Here is a 24073-nt window from a genome sequence, read left to right as displayed (position 1 = left end):
CCTTCAGACACACTCTCTCACTTTCTCTCTCCCTAACCATCGACTAATAGGCAGTTTAGCCGCTGAAGTGAAGCCTGAGCTAACACTAAAGCTAGATTGTGCAGGCTGTGATGCTCAACATAAGTAATGGGCAGTTTAGATGCTGGAGTCAGTCAGGCCCACTCACAGTAGTGTTAAATTACTGAAGTCCAGGACTCTGGCCAACACTCTCCTCTACTAGTACATCTGTTAAAGCTAATCCTGGGAGGGTTAATAGACACTGGAGTCAGAGCAGTGTTGCTTATAATTGAAGGGCATATTGAGGAGCCCCGAAAACTAGTCACAACTCAACTGAGGTTCTCCATATCTGCTATGCTGACTGCAGAAAGGTAAGGGGTGGTTGACTTGCAGAGTTTAAGATAGATCCTTTGAGCATGTCTGGGACGTGGCTCTGGGTCTGGCTGACAGGTCATTGTTGACAAAAGAGACGCCACTCAAACTCTGTGAGCTGTGACTCCTCACTCTATATTAGGGTTCCGTAACTTTTTTTTGCAGTCTACAAAAGATTTTGAATTATGTTCCGGCCCCCTGACCATCCGTTCAAAAATAAATCTGCCTGAATCGTGTTGGTGATGCCTGCTCTATAGGAAAATAAAGCACAGCCTGGCTCTACCTCTCAATCCTAACAATCCATCAAACAAAAGCACTCAGTCATTTGTTCTCACTCTAAGAAAAATCCCCCCCAAAATTGACTCTGATATGTGTCTAGAATACACTACTCCTCTGTACCTCTATAAAGAAATAATACTCCTTCCTGCATCATCCAGCTGATGGCGAAACTCGAGTCGCACCTCATTATTTTGTTGTTACTCCTAATGAACAGAGAAAGTGAAACTCCTCGATATTAAAAAAGGCCCAAGCAGCTAATAATAACAATGCAAGCCTGTAGATACATTTTCCTATTCAATTCATTGCAGCTGCAGTGTAAGCAGGAAGAACGCACATTTTATGGCTTATATGTAACGGCAGATTTCCTCTTCGTAAGGATCGGACCAAGATGCAGCGTGGTAAGTGTTCATGACGATTTATTAAAAATGAACTGAACACTGAAATACAAAACAATAAACTATGTGAGGAAAACCGAAACAGTACCGTGTGGCGACGAACACTCACACGGAAACAAACCTTGTTTGTTATTGATTGTTACTTTATTGTCCCTCTCTTGCTCATTTTTTCTACTCTCTATTCCTCTACCTCCCTCTCTATCAATTATGCTCTCCCATTCTCTTTTTCTCTGTATCTTTCTCCTTACTTTCCTCCCCTCTTCCTGTCTCCTTTCTTCTGTAATGATGGGGGGAGGCAGGGATGTATACTCAGAGGCCCAGCAGCTCCATATGTGTTGGTGTGAAACAGTCCCCTGCAGAAGGTTAGGCCCAAGGTAAGACATGCATACATTGTTTTCATCCTCTCTTCACTTTCTCTGCACACCACACCGTCTCTGGGCCCCCTTCATTATGACTGAGAGCAGGGATCTTTCTCTCTCTCACGCACCACACACACACACACACACACACACATTAGGACCAGCATCACTCTCAGTTCACCTGCTGCTCTGTCTCTCACCAAGGCCTCCAGTCAGAACAAAGGGCTGTGGTGTAGGCCAGGCGTTTTCAAACTGGGTACACAGTTTGAAAACTGTGTGTGTGTTTTGTTAAATACTTGTTTCTGATTGGCCAGAAGGGCATTAAAACCAGATAACGGGACAGTTGGAAAAGATATCGGGACAGTTGGAAAAGATAGACACACCATGCAATTATGACACAATATGGGCCTACACAGCCCGTACTTGCTACAAAGTTACAGAAAACTAAACCAACAACTACACAAACTGAAATTGGATACATTGTAAACGCAGGTCCAATGAGGAAAACACTTAGCTAGCAAGGTAGCAAGCATTGATTTGTTTTTGCAGAGACATACTTTTTTTGAGAATCTGATGCTCTCAGCCAATCAGCATCCAAGACCCAAACTGCCTGCTATATAAAATGTACCAGACCTTGCTCTGAACTAAATGCTTGATACTTAACTGATAGAGCAAACAGTGAATAGGCCTGGATGAAGTGCAGATACCCAACTACAGAGTAAATGAAACAGACTCCACAGACACACAGATACAGAAGTGGATGGAATTGAGTTACCCGTTTCAAGTATCAGAACACAGTCTTAATAGAACTACCCATCCCGGGATCTGGTATATTTGTCATCAGCAACCGCTAAATAGCATAGCGCAACAGTCAAAAAATATTACTAGAAAATATTTATATTCATGAAATCACAAGTAAAATATAGCGAAACACAGCTTAGCCTTTTGTTAATCACCCTGTTGTCTCAGATTTTGAAATTATGTTTTACAGCGAAAACAATACAAGCGTTTGTGTAAGTATCGATAGCCTAGCATAGCATTATGTACACTTAGCATTAGGAAGCTTGGTCACGAAAATCAGAAAAGCAATCAAATTAACTGTTTACCTTTGATGATCTTTGTATGTTTTCACTCACGAGACTCCCAGTTAGACAGCAAATGTTCCTTTTGTTCCATAAAGATATTTTTTATATCCGAATACCTCCGTTAGTTTGGTGCGTTATGCCCAGGAATCGACAACGTAGACAAAAATTCCAAATTATATCCATAATGTCGACAGAAACATGGCAAACATTTTTTATAATCAATCCTCAAGGTGTTTTTCAAATATCTATTCGATAATATATCAACCGGGACAGTTGGCTTTTCAGTAGGACCGGGAGGAAAAATGCCCGCCTCTCTCTTTTACGCAATAATCACTCTGAGAGCCATAAGCTGGCCACTTATGTAATGTGGTCGTTCACGCTCATTCTTCAAAATAAAGGCCTGAAACTATATCTAAAGGCTGTAGACACCTTAGGGAAGCCATAGAAAAAGGAATATGGTTGATATCCCTTTCAATGGTCAATGGGGATGAATAGGAACACATAGGTTTCAAAATAAGAGTCACTTCCCGATTGGATTTTTCTCAGGCTTTCGCCTGCAATATCAGTTCTGTTATACTCACAGACAATATTTTTACAGTTTTGGAAACTTTAGAGTGTTTTCTATCCTAAGCTGTCAATTATATGCACATTCTAGCATCTGGTCCTGAGAAATAGGCCATTTACTTTGGGAACGTTATTTTTCCAAACATAAAAATAGTGCCCCCTAGCTTCAAGAGGGAAAGATCGTTAGCGAAGGTAAGTCTGCTAGCTGTACCCAAAGCGCCCCTCCGTTATCCAAACAAGCACAGAGTAACAGCATCACTTATCCCAGGCCAGAAATAACAAGCCATCCAGCTAGACTGACAGCTAGAACAGAGTGGTTGTTCTCAAGACTGACAGTAAGATTTAGTACGATTTGTGGCAGCAACTCAGACCTCCTCATGGCATGTCACTTGATGATATTCTATGACATATAATACAAGCTGACCACTTCCATAACTCTGGTTCATTCATCCATGATTGATATGAGCCTCATCTATGGCCTTCAGTAGAGAGAAAGAGAGAGAGAGATGGACAGAGCAAGAGAGAGAGAGAGCGAGGAGGGGACAGAGGATAAGAGTGATACAAACAGCATTGGAGAGGGAAAATAGTACAGAAAGCGAGAGTGGCACGGTAACAGTGACTGAAATAAGTAAATAAGATTACAACAGCATGATGTAAGAGAAATGTAAGACACTGAATAACAAAGCTAGTAATGGAATGTCTAGTGAGAGACCTTAACCTAACCCTAAGCCTAACCTTAACCCCTAACCCCAAAACTATACCTAACCCTAACCCTCAGCCTAAAATAACATTTTTCCTTGTGGGGACCGGTAAAATGTCCCCTCTTTTGGTACCCACAAAGATAGTGAAACAAAAAAAAAACACACACACACACTTGAGGAAAGCTTGGCAGTGTCACGCCTGATGTAATGAGAAGAGGGAGAGCGAGATAATGTCAGTAGGGAGCAAAGCATTACTAACTGATGTGGGAGAGCTCCACGGCAACAGAGTGTGTGTGTCCTCCGGGAGCTTGAGAACAGCAGCGGTGTTGCGGTGGACTTCAGGCTGGATGGAAACCTATTAAAAATCAGGAGGCTCCAAGCAATCACCAAGGTTTTTACGGAACGGGTCCTTGAGCTCCAGTATGCTGATGACTGTGCTCTTGTGGCGCACACTCCAGAAGACCTTCAGTCCGTCCTTGTAGCGGCTGTGAGGGTCTATAGCAGGATGAGACTGAGGTGGTCTGCCAATGGAGATCCAGCCCTCCACCCACCAAGCCTGTCTTCACCATTGAACACTAATCACTGGCAATAGTTCCGTCCTTCAAAAACCTGGTCAGCATTATCTCACAGGACTGCAGCAAAATAAGATCAAGCAAGCATCAGCTGACTTCGGGAAACTCAGACGCAGGGTCTTTCAAAACAGGGATCTCCACCTCCACACTAAAGTCCCCGTCTACCAAGCCATCTGCACCACCACACTTCTTTACAGCTGTGAAGCCTGGGTCACCTACAGTCACCACAACAAGCAGCTTGAGTGATTCCACATAAGATGCCTGCAGCACATCCTGGGAATCTACTGGTGCAACCGTGTGCTCCATACAGAAATACTTGGTAAGACCATGTCACGCCCTGGCCATAGAGAGGCTTTTATTCTCTATTTTGGGTGGGCCAGGGTGTGACAAGGGTGGGCATTCTATGTTCTTTTTTCTATGTTTGTGTATTTCTTTGTTTTTGGCCGGGTATGGTTCTCAATCAGGGACAGCTGTCTGTCGTTGTTTCTGATTGAGAACCATACCATTAGGTAGCTCTTCCCCACATGGGTTGGGTGGGTAGTTATTTTCTGTTTAGTGTGTTTTGCACCTGACGGAGGTGTTTCAGTTGTTCTCTTTTGTTACTTGTTGTATTTGGTGTTAGGTTTAATAAATAACATGAACACGTACCACACTGCGCTTTGGTCCTCACCTTCTTCCACCAACGGCCGTTACAGACCAACTGCAAGAGTATGGATGTTACGTTCCCCAGTTTCTGTGTTGTGGTTCAGGAAGCCACCCTGAAACACACACATACAAACAAAACCACAACACAGAAACTGGGGAACGTAACACGCCCACCACAAAACATGCAAACATACAGTTTGCAATAACAAAATCTAACGCATCCCCAGTTACTAACCCCGTGATAGAGCATCGGCAACCACATTCGCCGAACCCTTCACATACTTTATCTGTACATTGTATCCTTGTACAATCAGAGCCCAGCGCATAAGGCAGCGGTTCTGATTGTACATTTGCCAGGCCCTGTCACCATCCCCCAAAATGAAAAGTGTGGGTTATTGAGTCAGGATTTGGGAAACCCGGATCCTGTCGATGCTCTGTTTATCTCTACCGATTTTGTTTCCTTAACTGGAGAACAAGCAGATCAAAAGCCCATTCAAATCTTACTAGACACCGGGGTGGCGCAGTCAGTAACCGCTACTTATGCTTTACCCTGGTCTCCTGAAATGTATTGTGGCTCGCATGTCATATTACAGGGGATAGAGACCATACCTGTACCATGACACTGGGTCCACTTAGTGTCAGACTTGGTATCAGGATGTCTCCGTGTTGGTATAGTGTCTACACTGCCAGTAAAAGGATTCACATTGCTACTAGGGAATGATATTGCTGGTGGTAACATCACTCCTGTGTTAGAGGTAGTAGACAATCCAGAAATTAAAACTACAGATGAGAAATTGGTTCAAGCATTTCCCCATGTTTTTCCTGCTTGTGTGTTAATGAGGGCACAATCTTGCAAGCTTGGAGATGTGGTGGATTTGTCTAGTTCCATTTTTGGGAATGTTGAGGGAGAAGACAATGCACAGAGTATTCCTTCTGCAATGCCAACAGTTTCTACCCCAGTAAAAACTAAGGCAGGGGAAAGCGAAATCGCGCCCCAATTACATGACATTCTTTTGTCTGTCACCCCCGAGAAGGTGATTGAATGTCAAAAGGGAGACACCAGTCTTTGCAAGTGTCTTGCTTCGGTAATTTCCATTGAGGAAGCTAAAACTAGAGAGACCGCCTACTTTATGGAAGCAGGAGTTTTGATGCGTAAATGGGCAGCTCATGACACTGTTAGTGACTGGACTGAAGTGTGTCAAGTGGTTGTTCCTACACCGTTCTGACAGCAGGTGCTGTCACTCGTCCATGACCAGGCGTGGTCTGGACATTTGGGTATCACAAAGACTTATAACCGAGTCCTTCGTCCTTCGACTTATAACCGAGTCCTTTTTCTAGCCAGGTTTGAAGTCTGACGTGGTCCAATTTTGTAAAACATGTCACGTAGGTCAACTCACTGGTAAAGCAAATCAAACAGTTCCTCGTGCGCAGCTCGAGAACAGAAATATCACATTTCCATTAGTATTCAGAACCTTTAATCAGTACTCCATTGAAGCACCTTTGCCAGTGATTACAGCCTCATGTCTTTTTGGGTATAACGAGTTTGGCACGCCTGTATTTGGGGAGTTTCTCCCATTGTTCTCTGCAAATCCTCTCAAACTCTGTCAGGTTGGGGAGCATAGCTCCACAGCTATTTCCAGGGCTCTCCAGAGATGTTCAATTGGGTTCAAGTCCGGGCTCTGGCTGGGCCTCTCAATGACATTCAGAGACTTGTCCAGAAGCCACTTCTGCATTGTCTTGGCTGTGTGCTTAGGGTTGTTGTCATGTTGGAAGGTGAATCTTTGCCCCCATCTGAGGTCCTCCGTGCTCTGCAGCAGGTTTTCATCAAGGTTCTTTCTGTACTTTGCTCCATCAGCTTTCCCTAGATCCTGACTAGTCTCCCAGTACCTGCTGCTGAAAAACATCTCCACAGCATGATGCTGGCACCACCATAGGGATGGTGCCAGGTTTCTTCCAGACGTGACGATTGGCATTCAGGCCAAAGAGCTCAATCTTGGTTTTATCAGACCAGAGAATCTTTTTTCTCATGGCCTGAGAGTCCTTTAGGTGCCTTTTGGCAAACTCCAAGCATGTGGTCATGTGCCTTTTACTGAGGAGTGGCTTCCATTTGGCCACTCTACCATAAAGGCCTGATTGGTGGAGTCCTGCAGCAATGGCTGTTTTTCTGGAAGGTTCTCCCATCCCCGCAGAGGAAATCTAGAGCTCTGTTTTAGTGATCGTCAGAGTCTTGGTCACTTCCCTGACTAAGGCCCTTCTCCCATGAATGCTCCGTTTGGTCGGAAGACCAGCTCTAGGAAGTGTCTTGGTGGTTCCAAACTTCTTCCATTTAAGAATGATGGAGGCCACTGTGTTCTTGGGGACCTTCAATGCTGCATAAATCTTTTGGTACCCTTCCCCAGATCTGAGCCTTGACACAATCCTGTCTCGGAGCTCTACGGACAATTAGTTTGACTTCATGGCTTGGTTTTTGCTCTGACATACACTGTCAGAGTGGGACCTTATATAGACAGACATGTGCCTTTCCAAATTTTATTTTACCTTTTATTTTACTAGGCAAGTCAGTTAAGAACAAATTCTTATTTTCAATGACGGCCTAGGAACAGTGGGTTAACTGCCTGTTCAGGGGCAGAACGACAGATTTGTACCTTGTCAGCTCGGGGGTTTGAACTTGCAACCTTCCGGTTACTAGTCCAACGCTCTAACCACTAGGCTACCCTGCCTAATCATGTTCAATCAGTTGAATTTATGACAGGTGGACTTCAATCAAGTTGTAGAAACATATTAAGGATGATCAATGGAAACAGAATTCACCTGAGCTCAATGTTGAATCTCATTGTCTCAAGGGTCTGAATACTTATGTAAATAAGGTATTTCTGTTTTTTATTCGAAAAACCTGTTTTCGTTTTGTCATTATGGAGTATTGTGTGTCTGAATGCTTTCTGAATGCTCTGTATGTGCATCTATCTATGCCCCCTCCATCCCTTCAGGGTTTCAAATGACACTGAACAAAAATATAAACACAACATGTGTTTATGTTTTGGTCCCATGTTTCTTGAGCTGAAATAAAAGATCCCAGACTTTTTCCATATGCACAAAAACGTATTTCTCTCAAATTTTGTGAACAAATTTGTTTACAGTGAGCATTGCTCCTTTGCTAAAATAACCACCTGAAAGGTGTGGCATATCAAGAACCTGATTAAACAGCATGATCATTACACATGTGCACCTTGTATTGGGGACAATAAAAGGCCACTCTAAAATGTGCAGTTTTGTCACAAAACACAATGCCACAGATGCCTTAAGTTTTGAGGGAGCGTGCAATTTGCCTGCAATTGGAATGTTGACTGCAGGAATGCCAACCAGAGCTGTTGCCATAGAATTGAATGTTCATTTCTTTACCATAAGCCACCTCCAACGTCGTTTTAGAGAATTTGGCAGTACATCCAACCGGCCTAACATCCATAGACCACGTGTAACCATGCCAGCCCAGGACCTCCACATCCAGCTTCTTCACCTGATGAAACTGAGGAGTATTTATGTCTGTAATAAAGCCCTTTTGTGAGGAAAAATGCATTCTGATTGGCTTGGCCTGCTCCCCAGTGGGTGGGCCTATGCCCTCCCAGGCCCACCCATGAATGATTTACTTATATGAACTTTAACTCAGTAAAATCGTTGAAATTGATGCATGTTGTGTTTATATTTTTGTTCAGTATAGATATTTCTGTATAAAAAATAAATAAATTAGCAAACATTTCTAAAAACATGTTCTCACATTGTCATTGTGGGGTATTGTATGTCGATGGATGAGAAAAAATGCATTCAATCCATTTTCAATTTAGGCTGTAAGACAACACAATGTAGAATAAGTCAAGGGGTATGAATAACTTTCTGAAGGCACTGTATGTTAAATTAGCAATGTGTTGTTAGTTCATACACTGATCATTACATATATTAGTGTGTCCATCCACCCATGCATCCATCAAAAAAATAAAACTTACTGTTTAGATGCTCAGAAACACGCTCAAATATACACACTGCCCTTGTGTGGTGGACTGGAGATACAACACCCTGACAGTCTCTTCAGTGGCATTGCGGTGAGGTTGTAGGTGAGGTTGAAAGTGAGAAACACTAAAAGAAACACTAAAATGTGAGTCTGTGTGTGCCTGCCTGTGTGTGTGTTTTTTGGTTTTACTATTATTGTGGGGACCAGAAGTCCTCAGGGATAGTAAAGAAAGGAAAATTGGGGACATTTCGCCAGTTCTCACATTGAAAAAGGAAATTTTAGGCTTAATGGTTAGGTTTAGGGTTAGTGTTACAATTAGGGTTAGGTTTAGGGTTAGGGTTTGTGGTTAGGGTTGCAGTTTAGGGAAAATAGAGCTGTGTTCGAATACCCATACTAACATACTTTATACAATGGGTGGTTTGGAATTGCCATTGTTAGAGCCTCTTCTGATCTGCTGTTTCAAATTCTTTGCTACAAAGTTTCAGCACCATTTTCAGAACCTTGGACAGCAGCCACATACAACGTTACGATCTGACATACAATTTTCAAATGCATGGACCAGACGTGTGCTGTTTTCAGAACCATGGACAGCATCACTAGAAAACAATGTTCTGGAACTATCAACCAGCGCTTGGGTAGTTTTTCATTACTTGGCAGTCAATACGAAAATAACCAACGACCAGAGAACGCTTCAAATTTCACTTGACAACCAGTGTTAGTGAAAGTAGCATTGTGTTTTGTTAAAAAATGATAGTTTGGGAAATCATCTTGATTTATAATGCTGGTAGTCAGTTGTATAAAAGCAATAATACACTAGAGGTTTCTCATGTTTTATTGCTGAAGTATAATACATACTTAACCCTTCTGTTGTGTTCCGGTCGAATTAGACCGATTTACAAGTTATCTCTCTGAAAAATGTAGTTCATTTCATCTGATTGTCATAAGGTTCCATGACTTTGTCCACACAGGGCATCTGAACAAGCGTTCTGGCCTCACAACGGCAGTCAAGCACACAAGCTAACTGGCTAACTTGCTAGGTTACTTCCATACACAAATGAGAGAACACCTCACTCTGACCATTTTACTCACCCTAACAGACCTGGTTAGGCTGTTTTCATGTTATCCAGAGTGTTGGTGACTGTAACTGTGCTGCTGGCAACAATTTAATTACGCTTTTTTTTTCTCTGCTATTTACTGATATGAGTGTTCGTAAATTCATCAGTTACTCTGCCCTCCTGGCACACGTACACTCAGACGAGAGTGCTCTGATATCGGAGTAGATAGCCAGAGCGAATTTAGGAATGCACGCGAATGTCCATTGAGAACGCACTACGACTATACCACTTAGCTAAACTAAGAATGACGGGAATAATCAAGTAAATAAATGTTGGGTAGTTAGTTAGATAGCATATAGTTAATATACTGGCAAGTTCTATTTATTAGTAGCCAACCAACGTTAGGTAGCTAACGTTAACTCACCCCATTCTGTACAAATGTGCGCAACCGCAACATTCAAACGAGGCTACAAAGAAAAATAATGGGACTGTAGCGACTGTGTTGACTTCAAAATCGGGGGTGTGAACTACGTTTCTATTCAAGCATTGATCGACTTGGTAATGCACGAGCTCCAGCAGGTATATCTCTCTGGTCAGCCCCAAAACCAAGTATTTCTTTGGCCGCCTCTCCTTCCAGTTCTCTGCTGCCAATGACTGGAACGAACTACAAAAATCTCTGAAACTGGAAACACTTCTCCCTCACTAGCTTTAAGCACCAGCTGTCAGAGCAGCTCACAGATTACTGCACCTGTACATAGCCCACCTAAAATTTGGCCCAAGCAACTACCTCTTTCCCTACTGTATTTATTTTATTTATTTATTTTGCTCCTTTGCACCCCATTATTTATTTTTCTACTTTACACATTATTCCACTGCAAATCTACCATTCCAGTGTTTTACTTGCTATATTGTATTTACTTTGCCACCATGGCCTTTTTTTGCCTTTACCTCCCTTATCTCACCTCATTTGCTCACATCATATATAGACTTGTTTATACTGTATGTTTGTTTTACTCCATGTGTAACTCTGTGTCGTTGTATGTGTCGAACTGCTTTGCTTTATCTTGGCCAGGTCGCAATTGTAAATGAGAACTTGTTCTCAACTTGTCTACCTGGTTAAATAAAGGTGAAATAAAAATATGAAAAAAACATTGTGAGGTGTCATGTCGTAACGTACAGCAACGTAAGCAACTATTTCAGTCTTACCATCTCTCTCCACCAGGTGTAGCACTTCTCTCATCCTTTAAAAACAAGAAATGAACAGTGACGGGGGTAAGGGGGATACCTAGTCATCTTTTGCGTCACATTGCATGCGATCATCATTCTCAAAGCCGCTGTTTACTTCTAAGATCACTTTAGCACCGCTCTAAAAACCCGATTCAAATTCGACACAAACCTTCAAATAGGTATGTAATGACACATTATCTAAACTCTTTATAGTGTTTATTTACATTTTAGAGGCAATAAGGTGATAAGTTGGACAGATCGAGTGAAAAAAAGCTATTTTCCCACACAACATCTCTCCTTCTCACTATCACACATTAGTTTTGCCCCCCCCCCTGTTTTTAAAAAGACCCGACGGGCTCATTGCCTTCTTGAATAATGCAGAAACGGGCAGCGTGGGGGTCATGTCATTTATTCTGTTGGAAAGGGGAGCAATTGTGCTTTACAATGGTATTGACATTACAGTTGATCTGGAAGTATTACGTTTCTGGGGCGCTAAAATAAGGTCAATTGTACGGACCAAGGCGATGTACAAAAGTGAGTGAGTTTACGTTAGCTAACATACCGGTACATACTGTTACGCGGTTCGTAAGGATAGTGTAGCTAAGAAATTGCGAGCCAACATAACGTGTAAGGTAACTTATTTGAAAAGTCATTCCTTTATGATATTGCTCAACATTTTCTTAACATTTTCCATAATTAGTAAAAGCAATGAATTTGTATCCGCTCTCGTTGGACTTCGTCTGCATATTTTCTGAAGAATTGCATTATGGGCCCTAAAAGCACAGAAATATTGTCCACTGCTTGTATATATTTTGGCGAATGTAGTACGACAACCTGGAACATTTGGCATACTAACTTTATCCATACTATGACCAATAAGCATACAAAATACTCAATTTACATCACAAATAGTACGGTTAGTGTGGTTACTATGATTATTCAAACACAGCTTAGGATTTTGAATCAATCAATCAAGTGTTTGGTCCCCACAAGGATAGTAAAGCAAAGGTGTGTGTGTATGCTTGCGTGTGCGCTTGCTTGCCTGTTTGAGAGACGCTAAAATGTGTGTGTGTGTGTGTGTGTTTGTGTACTGTAGCTCATCCCCTGGCCAACCTCAGACAGGTATATATCCTCATCACTCAGTGCTGAGTCGACACAAATGGGTCAGATTCCTCTTACCCCTACACATAAAGCTGTCTGCAGGGGTGACCGAGCCTCAGCACCGTCAATATACACCCCTATCTGCACCCCTGTTTCTATTCCCTACACCAGACAGCTGAATGTCTGCAGGGGTGGGACTCAGCCCTTTAAATATACACCCGTCTTAAAGGATACTTCAGGATTTTGGCCAAACTCGTGGATACTATTTTTATGTCTCTGTGTCCTGTATGAAGGAAGTTAGAGGTAGTTTCACATGTGTCAATGCTAACTAGCATTAGCGGAATCACTAGAAGTATAGCATGCTAGCAGATACCCACAGACTTCAAGTACTGGACACAGAGACATAAAAATGGTATCCACAAGTTCCTCTGACTCTGGGGAAGCATACTTAATAAAAATATTAACGCAACTTGCAACAATTTCAAAGGTTTTACTGAGTTACAGTTCATATAAAGAAATCAGTCAATTTAAACAAATTCATTAGGCCCTAATCTATGGATTTCACATGACTGGAAATACAGATATGCATCTGTTGGTCACAGACACCTTAAAAAAGGACAGGGGTGTGGACCAGAAAACCAGTCAGTATCTGGTGTGACCACCATTTGCCTCATGCAGCGTGACACATCTCCTTCACATAGAGTTGATCAGGCTGTTGATTGTGGCCTGTGGAATATTGTCCCACTCCTCTTCAATGGCTGTGCAAAGTTGCTGGATATTGAAGGAAACTGGAAAACGCTGTTGTGCACATCGATCCAGAGCATCCAAACATGCTCAATGAGTGACATGTCTGGTGAGTATGCAGGCCATGGAACAACTGGGACATTTTCAGCTTCCAGGAATTGTGTAAAGATTCTTGAGGCGTTGGACCGTGCATTATCATGCTGAAACATGAGGTGATGGCGTGGATGAATGGCACGACAATGGGCCTCAGGATCTCATCACAGTATCTCTGCCCATTCAAATTGCCATGGTTAAATTGCAATTGTGTTTGTTGTAGTTATGCATGCCCATACCATAACTTCATCACCACCATGGGACAATCTGTTCACAACATTGACAACAGCAAACCGTTTGCCCACACAACGCCATACACGTGATCTGCGGTTGTGAGGCCAGTTGGACATACTGCCAAATTCTCTAAAACAATGTTGGAGGCAGCTTATTAAGGTAGAGAAATTAACTTTCAAATCTCTGGCAACAGCTCTGGTGGACATTCCTGCAGTCGACATGCCAATTGCACCCTTCTTCAAAACTTGAGACATCTGTGGCATTGTGTTGTGTGAAAAAACAACACATTTTAGAGTGGCCTTTTATAGTCCCCAACACAAAGTGCAACTGTGTAATGATCATGCTGTTTAATCAGCTCCTTGATATGCCACACCTCTCAGGTGGATGGATTATCTTGGCAAAGGAGAAATGCTCTCTAACGGATATAAACAAATTGGTGCACACAATTGGATATAAACAAGCATTTTGTGCATATGGAAAATGTCTGGGATCTTTTATTTCAGCTCATGAAACATGGGACCAACACTTTACATGTTGTGTTTATATTTTTGTTCAGTGGAGATAAAGGGCCTCCTTGCCAAAATCCTGAAGTATCCCTTTAGCATCCTATACCAGTCTTCTCCCTCCTACCACTGTCTCATCTGACACCCTGCACCAGGCTCCTACCACTGTCTCATCTGACACCCTGCACCAGGCTCCTACCACTGTCTCATCTGACACCCTGCACCAGGCTCCTACCACTGTCTCATCTGACACCCTGCACCAGGCTCCTACCACTGTCTCAACTGACAACCTGCACCAGGCTCCTACCACTGTCTCATCTGACACCCTGCACCAGGCTCTTACCACTGTCTCAACTGACAACCTGCACCAGGCTCCTACCACTGTCTCAACTGACAACCTGCACCAGGCTCCTACCACTGTCTCATCTGACACCCTGCACCAGGCTCCTACCACTGTCTCAACTGACAACCTGCACAATGCTCCTACCACTGTCTAAGCTGACACCCTGCACCAGGCTCCTACCACTGTCTAAGCAGACACCCTGCACCAGGCTCCTACCAATCTCTGTCTCAGCCAACATCTGTTAATTTCACTCTCTTGGCTGTTTATCTCTCTGTCTCCCTCTCCGTTGGTCTCTTCTGTCTATCCCTCTGTCTGCCTGTCCATTGGTCTCTTCTGTCTTTCTCTCTGTCTGCCTGTCCATTGGTCTCTTCTGTCTATCCGTCTGTCTGCCTGTCCATTGGTCTCTTCTGTCTTTCTGTCTGTCTGTCTGTCTGTCTGTCTGTCTGTCACTCTACAATTCATTAGATGTTTGTGTGTGTATGAATGTGTGGTGAGATGCAATGTTCACCAACTCAGTCCTAAAATAAATACTGTAGGTATTACCCCTAAAGAAAGGCATGCCATTAATTCTGGTCATAGACTGACAGAGAGGACAACAGCAGCAGCGTAGCTATAGTAGAATAATGGCAGGAATCATTCTGTGCTGACAGACAGTGGGAGGCTGGAGAAACTCACCTCTTAATCTATACCCTAAATCACCCAGCCAGGGAGTGTTCTCCAGGGTTCTACAGTGTTATTGAGGCAAGGGGGGGAGGGGGGTTGACTGTGTCTGAGATCCACCTGGGAGGCAGTCCAACCCTGCTGGGATTTCAACTACACCCACCACCCTGGTGTTAAATTATTGTCTGTCTGTACCTCACAGTGACTCATCAAGGGGAGGGAGGGAGGGCAAAGAAATGCAGAGGATTGAGACTACAGAAGAGAAATAGAGAAATTACCCAACAGAGATCAAATATGTATGCAGACTTTTACACACATGAACCACTATTGTTGATGTAAATTTAAAGCTGTATAGATTAGAATAATTATCATGAGCATTATGATCATTATGGAGAGCAGAGCTGTCAGAAAGACATGGAAACAGAGAGAGTAGGATGCAGAGGAGAGATGTCAGAAAGACATGGAAACAGAGAGAGTAGGAACGCAGAGAGGAGAGATGTCAGAAAGACATGGAAACAGAGAGAGTAGGACGCAGAGGAGAGATGTCAGAAAGACATGGAAACAGAGAGAGTAGGAACGCAGAGAGCATAGCTGTGAGAAGGACATGGAAACAGAGAGAGTAGGAACGCAGAGAGGAGAGATGTCAGAAAGACATGGAAACAGAGAGTAGGACGCAGAGGAGAGATGTCAGAAAGACATGTAAACAGAGAGAGTAGGAACGCAGAGAGGAGAGAAGTGAGAAAGACATGGAAACAGAGAGAGTAGGACGCAGAGAGGAGAGATGTCAGAAAGACATGGAAACAGAGAGTAGGACGCAGAGGAGAGATGTCAGAAAGACATGGAAACAGAGAGAGTAGGACGCAGAGGAGAGATGTCAGAAAGACATGGAAACAGAGAGTAGGACGCAGAGGAGAGATGTCAGAAAGACATGGAAACAGAGAGAGTAGGACGCAGAGGAGAGATGTCAGAAAGACATGGAAACAGAGAGAGTAGGACGCAGAGGAGAGATGTCAGAAAGACATGGAAACAGAGAGAGTAGGACGCAGAGGAGAGATGTCAGAAAGACATGTAAACAGAGAGAGTAGGAACGCAGAGGAGAGAAGTGAGAAAGACATGGAAACAGAGAGAGTAGGAACGCAGAGGAGAGATGTCAGAAAGACATGGAAACAGAGAGAGTAGGACGCAGAGGAGAGATGTCAGAAAGACATGGAAACAGAGAGAGTAGGAACGCAGAGGAGAGATGTCAGAAAGACATGGAAACAGAGAGTAGGACGCAGAGGAGAGATGTCAGAAAGACATGTAAACAGAGAGAGTAAGAATGCAGAGAGGAGAGCTGTGAGAAAGACATGTAAACAGAGAGAGTAGGACGCAGAGGAGAGATGTCAGAAAGACATGGAAACAGAGAGAGTAGGAACGCAGAGGAGAGATGTCAGAAAGACATGGAAACAGAGAGTAGGACGCAGAGGAGAGATGTCAGAAAGACATGGAAACAGAGAGAGTAGGAACGCAGAGGAGAGATGTCAGAAAGACATGGAAACAGAGAGTAGGACGCAGAGAGGAGAGATGTCAGAAAGACATGTAAACAGAGAGAGTAAGAACGCAGAGAGGAGAGCTGTGAGAAAGACATGTAAACAGAGAGAGTAGGACGCAGAGGAGAGATGTCAGAAAGACATGGAAACAGAGAGAGTAGGAACGCAGAGGAGAGATGTCAGAAAGACATGGAAACAGAGAGTAGGAACGCAGAGGAGAGATGTCAGAAAGACATGGAAACAGAGAGTAGGACGCAGAGGAGAGATGTCAGAAAGACATGGAAACAGAGAGAGTAAGAACGCAGAGAGAGAGCTGTGAGAAAGACATGTAAACAGAGAGAGTAGGACGCAGAGGAGAGATGTGAGAAAGACATGGAAACAGAGAGAGTAAGACGCAGAGGAGAGATGTGAGAAAGACATGGAAACAGAGAGAGTAGGACGCAGAGGAGAGATGTCAGAAAGACATGGAAACAGAGAGAGTAAGACGCAGAGAGGAGAGATGTGAGAAAGACATGGAAACAGAGAGAGTAGGAACGCAGAGGAGAGATGTCAGAAAGACATGGAAACAGAGAGTAGGACGCAGAGGAGAGATGTCAGAAAGACATGGAAACAGAGAGAGTAAGAACGCAGAGAGGAGAGATGTGAGAAAGACATGTAAACAGAGAGAGTAGGACGCAGAGGAGAGATGTGAGAAAGACATGGAAACAGAGAGAGTAGGACGCAGAGGAGAGATGTCAGAAAGACATGGAAACAGAGAGTAGGACGCAGAGGAGAGATGTCAGAAAGACATGGAAACAGAGAGAGTAGGACGCAGAGGAGAGATGTGAGAAAGACATGGAAACAGAGAGTAGGACGCAGAGGAGAGATGTCAGAAAGACATGGAAACAGAGAGAGTAAGAACGCAGAGAGGAGAGCTGTGAGAAAGACATGTAAACAGAGAGAGTAGAACGCAGAGGAGAGATGTCAGAAAGACATGGAAACAGAGAGTAGGACGCAGAGGAGAGATGTCAGAAAGACATGGAAACAGCGAGAGTAAGAACGCAGAGGAGAGATGTGAGAAAGACATGTAAACAGAGAGTAGGACGCAGAGGAGAGATGTGAGAAAGACATGGAAACAGAGAGAGTAAGACGCAGAGGAGAGATGTGAGAAAGACATGGAAACAGAGAGAGTAGGACGCAGAGGAGAGATGTCAGAAAGACATGGAAACAGAGAGAGTAGGAACGCAGAGGAGAGATGTCAGAAAGACATGGAAACAGAGAGTAGGAACGCAGAGGAGAGATGTCAGAAAGACATGGAAACAGAGAGAGTAAGAACGCAGAGAGGAGAGATGTCAGAAAGACATGGAAACAGAGAGAGTAGGAACGCAGAGAGGAGAGATGTCAGAAAGACATGGAAACAGAGAGAGTAGGAACGCAGAGGAGAGATGTCAGAAAGACATGGAAACAGAGAGAGTAAGACGCAGAGAGAGAGATGTGAGAAAGACATGGAAACAGAGAGAGTAAGACGCAGAGAGGAGAGATGTGAGAAAGACATGGAAACAGAGAGAGTAGGAACGCAGAGGAGAGATGTCAGAAAGACATGGAAACAGAGAGAGTAGGAACGCAGAGGAGAGATGTCAGAAAGACATGGAAACAGAGAGTAGGAACGCAGAGTAGAGATGTGAGAAAGACATGGAAACAGAGAGAGTAAGACGCAGAGAGGAGAGATGTGAGAAAGACATGGAAACAGAGAGAGTAAGACGCAGAGAGGAGAGATGTGAGAAAGACATGGAAACAGAGAGTAGGAGCGCAGAGGAGAGATGTGAGAAAGACATAGAAACAGAGCGAGTAGGAGGATAGAGACATAAGCAGAGGGAGCAAGGTGTTTGAGGTAAAATATAAAAATATGGAGGAAGGGGGTTGTAGCCTTGTAGTACAGATAGTACATCTATCTTAATTCGTCCCTGCTTCCCACAAAAGGAAAATAATCCTGCAACGACAGGAATTGTGAAATATTATGTGGATCATAATTAATGGACATTTTTTGTAGGGGTTGGGATATTTTTTGGTAGGGAAAATAAAGTTTGACATTTTAAAGTGGAAATTACAAACTTCTGAAGCCTTTTTAAACATACAAATTGAATTTCCTACTGCAACAACAGAGTGATCAAATGAGGACATCATGCTTGTACATGGAGGAAGGAGAAGTGAAGAAAGCTGAGCAGAAGAGGGCTTGTCAAAACAGAAAAAAAACAGTGATCTATAAAAGACAGAAAGAGAAAAAGACAGAGAGATGGTTGGTATAATATGATGTGCAGTGTTGTGTTGTATTGTCCTCTGACTGGTGTTGACGGGGTGAGAACACCAGGCTCCAATTGATCAATCCTGCCAAGTGTGACAGAGGAAATATAGAACAGAATGGACACCTCTAACCCCATGTCAGAGAAGATGACAAAGTCTCTCCGTCATAGACAATGCAGCAGGGTGTGTGTGTATGTGCGTGCGTGCGTGTGTGTTTGTTTGCTTGTGTATGACTGTGTGCATGTGCAATATTTGTTTGTGTGTGACCCTGTCCGTATCGTAATGGTGTGTGTAGGCCAATATGTTTATCTATCTCTGTATGTTGCATATAAACATTGTATTTGTGCTGTAGTGGCAGAGTATAATCCCTGTGGACCGGTGCGCTCCACCACACTGTTGTCAATAACACATTTCCTCCAATTTCTATATGTCCCTTCCTGCACGGCCACCATTTGGAGAGATGCCGGTGCTTGACAGATCACTCCACCCTGCCTGCCTGCCTCTGTAAAGCAGCTGGGGAGGAGAAGGAGACTGCACGGTGCGCTAACGCTAATTTAAAGCTTTCTCCCATCTAAACAGCTTGGGTTAGCAGCCCTGCGCTATGCTACACTAGCTCTGTTACTGGGGCTGACAGACTGAGACAGGAACCACAGAATTGTCTTCCTGTTAAAATGAAAGGGATGAGAGCGATACATACTGTGTTAGAAAGAAAGGGATAGCCTCACTGTTCCTTCAATATACTGTGTTAGAAAAAAAGGGATAGCCTCACTGTTCCTTCAATATACTGTGTTAGAAAGAAAGGGATAGCCTTACTGTTCCTTCAATATACTGTGTTAGAAAGAAAGGGATAGCCTCACTGTTCCTTCAATATACTGTGTTAGAAAGAAAGGGATAGCCTTACTGTTCCTTCAATATACTGTGTTAGAAAGAAAGGGATAGCCTTACTGTTCCTTCAATATACTGTGTTAGAAAGAAAGGGATAGCCTTGCTGTTCCTTCAATATACTGTGTTAGAAAGAAAGGGATAGCCTTGCTGTTCCTTCAATATACTGTGTTAGAAAGAAAGGGATAGCCTTGCTGTTCCTTCAATATACTGTGTTAGAAAGAAAGGGATCGCCTCACTGTTCCTTCAATATACTGTGTTAGAAAGAAAGGGATAGCCTCACTGTTCCTTCAATATACTGTGTTAGAAAGAAAGGGATCGCCTCACTGTTCCTTCAATATACTGTGTTAGAAAGAAAGGGATAGCCTCACTGTTCCTTCAATATACTGTGTTAGAAAGAAAGGGATAGCCTTGCTGTTCCTTCAATATACTGTGTTAGAAAGAAAGGGATTGCCTCACTGTTCCTTCAATATACTGTGTTAGAAAGAAAGGGATAGCCTTGCTGTTCCTTCAATATACTGTGTTAGAAAGAAAGGGATAGCCTCACTGTTCCTTCAATATACTGTGTTAGAAAGAAAGGGATCGCCCACTGTTCCTTCAATATACTGTGTTAGAAAGAAAGGGATCGCCTCACTGTTCCTTCAATATACTGTGTTAGAAAGAAAGGGATCGCCTCACTGTTCCTTCAATATACTGTGTTAGAAAGAAAGGGATAGCCTCACTGTTCCTTCAATATACTGTGTTAGAAAGAAATTTGGGATAGCCTCACTGTTCCTTCAATATACTGTGTTAGAAAGAAAGGGATAGCCTCACTGTTCCTTCAATATACTGTGTTAGAAAGAAAGGGATAGCCTCACTGTTCCTTCAATATACTGTGTTAGAAAGAAAGGGATAGCCTCACTGTTCCTTCAATATACTGTGTTAGAAAGAAAGGGATCGCCTCACTGTTCCTTCAATATACTGTGTTAGAAAGAAAGGGACCACTGTTCCTTCAATATACTGTTTAGAAAGAAAGGGATAGCCTTGCTGTTCCTTCAATATACTGTGTTAGAAAGAAAGGGATAGCCTTGCTGTTCCTTCAATATACTGTGTTAGAAAGAAAGGGATTGCCTCACTGTTCCTTCAATATACTGTGTTAGAAAGAAAGGGATAGCCTTGCTGTTCCTTCAATATACTGTGTTAGAAAGAAAGGGATCGCCTCACTGTTCCTTCAATATACTGTGTTAGAAAGAAAGGGATAGCCTCACTGTTCCTTCAATATACTGTGTTAGAAAGAAAGGGATAGCCTCACTGTTCCTTCAATATACTGTGTTAGAAAGAAAGGGATCGCCTCACTGTTCCTTCAATATACTGTGTTAGAAAGAAAGGGATCGCCTCACTGTTCCTTCAATATACTGTGTTAGAAAGAAAGGGATAGCCTTACTGTTCCTTCAATATACTGTGTTAGAAAGAAAGGGATCGCCTCACTGTTCCTTCAATATACTGTGTTAGAAAGAAAGGGATCGCCTCACTGTTCCTTCAATATACTGTGTTAGAAAGAAAGGGATCGCCTCACTGTTCCTTCAATATACTGTGTTAGAAAGAAAGGGATAGCCTTACTGTTCCTTCAATATACTGTGTTAGAAAGAAAGGGATAGCCTTACTGTTCCTTCAATATACTGTGTTAGAAAGAAAGGGATAGCCTTGCTGTTCCTTCAATATACTGTGTTAGAAAGAAAGGGATCGCCTCACTGTTCCTTCAATATACTGTGCTGTTAGAATCTGTTGTGCTGTTGACTTTAGAACAGCTGATAAGCTGCAGGGGTTCAACACATACAGGTGGAGATGGATGGGGTGTTTTAGTGTACTGGGTTGTAAGGGCTTAGGTGTCACTTGAACAATGTAGTCAGTTTAATGCAAACAGTGCAGTGGTCAGTGAGTGGTGAATAAAGTAACCAGGTTACTGGTTACTCTAGTACAATGTAACACCTACCTGTATAGAATGTATCCACTGGTCTGTAATGATCCATTATGCTGCAGCATGTTGAGAGTGAGTGGATATCCTGATGCTCGTCAGATATCCTGATGCTAGTCACCTCACATCATCATCACCATCTTCAGTAACAGCAGCAGCGGATGGTAGGTTGAGGCTGAGCATAGAGCTGCTCCATGATGAAGCGTCTCACCCTAAAAAGCATAGCTATTTTAAGCACTACACTCATAAATAATGTAATAATGCAGCCAGGAACCTTTGATCTGAGCTTGTGTTCCCAGGGGACAGTATCGTGTGTTACACCAGAGGAAGTTCAGAGATAATAATGTGTGTGTGAGAGAGAGAGAGAGAGAGAGAGAGAGAGAGAGAGAGAGAGAGAGAGAATCAACCTGTCTCAGAGTAAACCCAAATGTCTTTCTGGCAAAAATCTCTCTCTCCATCCGACACTCACATATGCACAGGCACTCACACAAACGCACACAAAGACACAGTCTGTGTTCTCACCCTAACTTTGAGGTGTAAGAACGTCTGCCTGAAGCTCTAGAACATGATGGCTGCTTATCTGACCTCACTGCTGCTGCAACTAAACTCTCACAGCTATGTGTATGTGATGTGGTATATTTGAGAAGAGCATTGTGATGTGTGTGAGTATGTAAATGAGTGTATTGTAATACATGCACTGCAATATATTTTTGAGAGGGTGTCTGCACAGCATGTGTGTAATGGGTGTAGGTATGTACTGCATGTCTGTATGTTTGTGTGCGTGTGCGTGTGTGTGTGTGTGTGCTTGTGTGTGTCCTGGTTTGGTAATGGTAACTAACTCAGCTGTCAGTTTCCTGGGGTGCCGGTTGCAGTGGAGAACTACATACGCATTACAAGAATATGTAGCGAAAGAGAGAATTTGAAATAAAAACAAGACTTGTCTTTACAAGGGTCCCAGCCTGGCTAGATTGTTCTGGAATGGCAACACACACAACACCTCCACCACTTTTCAATGACAGCCTTCGCCACGTCCAATCTCTCTCACAAAGGAGACCATTCATCAGTCCATTAGAGAAAGGGCTCCCCGTTCTCTCTCTCTTCCACATACACACACACACAAAACACAGTTCCTATTGGGCAGAGCCACACTACGCTGACCTCAACACAAAGCAATCAGCCAGAGGACTGACTCAACACTGACCTGAGGGATAAACCCACCTTAACACCGAACTCTCACCAGCTGTGAATACAATAGAAGACTGAGCATTAAGCTGAGCACGCTGGAAACTAGACACGTTAAGAGTGAAATTGACATGGACCATTTCGGCTAAACAAATGAAATATTTTCTTTAACAATAATCACTCAGTCACACTAACCTTGACTATTCAGCTTACCTAACACCACACGCTCAAAAGATGGACCTATGTGCTTGCCTCTGACTCTCCTGAGCATAGACAGTGAATTGCTTGGCCTTCGATTTTACAGACCTAATGGCAGGATTTAGAACCAGATAAATGACCTGCAACAATCTTTCGGCTCAAATGACACCTCCACTCCTCCCTCTCTCCTACTCCCATCCCACCCCCCTCTCATCTCCTCCCTCTATCCACCTCCCGTCCACCTCCCCCATACCCTCATCACCTGTTATTATTAGTTTCCATATTCCTATATCTATCCCTATATCATTCATCTGGTTTCTAACTGTACGCACTGACATGTCAGTCAATACTTCTATAGTGGCAGAGCAGGCACTGACCACCAACTTTTTCCAATCTCACCTGATACACAGATGCATACATACTGTATTCCCTCCTTAACCACCAACCTCCATATATACCCTAATGTATACCCTCCTTAACCACCAACCTCCATATATACCCTCATTAACCACCAACCTCCATATATACCCTCATTAACCACCAACCTCCATATATACCCTAATGTACACCCTCCTTAACCACCAACCTCCATATATACCCTCATTAACCACCAACCTCCATATATACCCTAATGTATACCCTCCTTAACCACCAACCTCCATATATACCCTCATTAACCACCAACCTCCATATATACCCTAATGTACACCCTCCTTAACCACCAACCTCCAATATACCTCCTTAACCACCAACCTCCATATATACCTCATTAACCACCAACCTCCATATATACCCTAATGTACACCCTCCTTAACCACCAACCTCCATATATACTCATTAACCACCAACCTCCATATATACCCTAATGTATACCCTCCTTAACCACCAACCTCCATATATACCCTCATTAACCACCAACCTCCATATATACCCTAATGTATACCCTCCTTAACCACCAACCTCCATATATACCCTCCTTAACCACCAACCTCCATATATACCCTAATGTACACCCTCCTTAACCACCAACCTCCATATATACCCTCCTTAACCACCAACCTCCATATATACCCTAATGTACACCCTCCTTAACCACCAACCTCCATATATACCCTC

This window comes from Oncorhynchus tshawytscha, linkage group LG14 (genome assembly GCF_018296145.1).
Source record: "Oncorhynchus tshawytscha isolate Ot180627B linkage group LG14, Otsh_v2.0, whole genome shotgun sequence".
In the NCBI taxonomy this organism is placed as follows: Eukaryota; Metazoa; Chordata; class Actinopteri; order Salmoniformes; family Salmonidae; genus Oncorhynchus; species Oncorhynchus tshawytscha.
Note: the sequence above shows the minus strand (reverse complement) of the source record.